General features: G+C 36.5%; 1 long non-coding RNA gene across 1 annotated transcript; it reads left to right on the forward strand.

Moving 5' to 3' along the window:
- Positions 1-119: 119 nt before the first annotated feature.
- LOC109593266 (uncharacterized) lies at positions 120-705 on the forward strand. Its single transcript, XR_002190849.1, has 2 exons — positions 120-161; positions 420-705. It is a non-coding gene; the product is annotated as an uncharacterized LOC109593266 (long non-coding RNA).
- The last annotated feature ends 569 nt before the right edge of the window (positions 706-1,274 follow it).

Raw genomic sequence — 1,274 nt, forward strand, 5'->3', positions numbered from 1 at the left:
ATCATAGTAAATTGATGTCCACAAATTTTAATGTAATGACGAAATTTATAGTCTCTTAAATTTTAGGCTTTGCATTTATATTATTTTATTTATTCCTTAGGGGAGGATCAGGTAGAGGAGGAGGAGGAGGAGGAGGAGGATATGATCCAAGGAGACAGTTTGTAAGTGAAATAGAACCACTTGTAGTTCAGTAGAGTTGCAGCAAAAAGTTTTAAAATGGCCATAACTCGAAAATTTGAAGTCGGAATTAGCTCAAACTTTCTACGTAGCATAAGTACATCAATATGTATCAGAAAATGTAATGGAAATTTCAAATGATTTGGGAGCCTTTGCTTTTTTACAAAAAAACGCTAGTTTCTCTGAGAATATACATGTATGATTGGGCCACTCTTTTATTTAAGCTTTCTCTCTCCCTTTAGCCTCCTGATGGTGGTGATGGGGGAAACTTTCCCTTACCTGGTGAGAGGGTTGATTCAAGTAAACCCACTGGAGTGTGTCCTATTTGTGGTGTGGGTAACTTTGCTACTCAGACTGATCTGGAGTTGCACGCTGCAAAATGTGACAAATTTGATTGACAAAATAAAGACTTATTACTAACTGATGATACTGTAGCTATACATTTAGCTTAGAAAGATTTTTCATTTGATGAAATAATAGTTAATAATTTGTGAATTATGAATAAGTAATGATAAACTTGGCCACAGTTTAACGTGATACTTAGGACATGACATCAATAAAAGGGTGAACAATAAAGAGATCAAATCTCTTAAGTATATGTACATGACAACAAATACATGTACGTGTGATTTAAGTACAGCAATGTATCATCTAATAAAAGCTCATCACATGTAGCTCTCTTGTCTTCTCATAGTGCTTTTAGCATCACTAGCAGTATCAGACACTAGTGACCACAGGCAGCACCACGGGGAGGTAGCACTATACTGCTGCCCACCCTAGAATGAAAGCAGTAATTTATGAGGTAATAGAATCTATTGCTGGTTACCTTAATCCATCAAGAAAGAGTCCAGGAGGATTTGACGTTTAGATGCTGGAAACAAAACATAACACCCTGTCATAATGCATGTACATGTACTTTAACCTATACATGTATGTAACCAAGACTATGTACTAACCTAGTGATGTATATACAATGTATGGGCCACCTTATGAGTGCACTCATTATATATGGGGAACAATTGGGTCACCTGTAATGAGGAACATGTATGAATTGGGCCCCCTATATGGGGAACATGTATGAATTAGGTCCCCTATAT

The sequence above is a fragment of the Amphimedon queenslandica genome, unplaced genomic scaffold (genome assembly GCF_000090795.2).
Source record: "Amphimedon queenslandica unplaced genomic scaffold, v1.1 AMPQUscaffold_2259_Cont25738, whole genome shotgun sequence".
NCBI lineage: Eukaryota > Metazoa > Porifera > Demospongiae > Haplosclerida > Niphatidae > Amphimedon > Amphimedon queenslandica.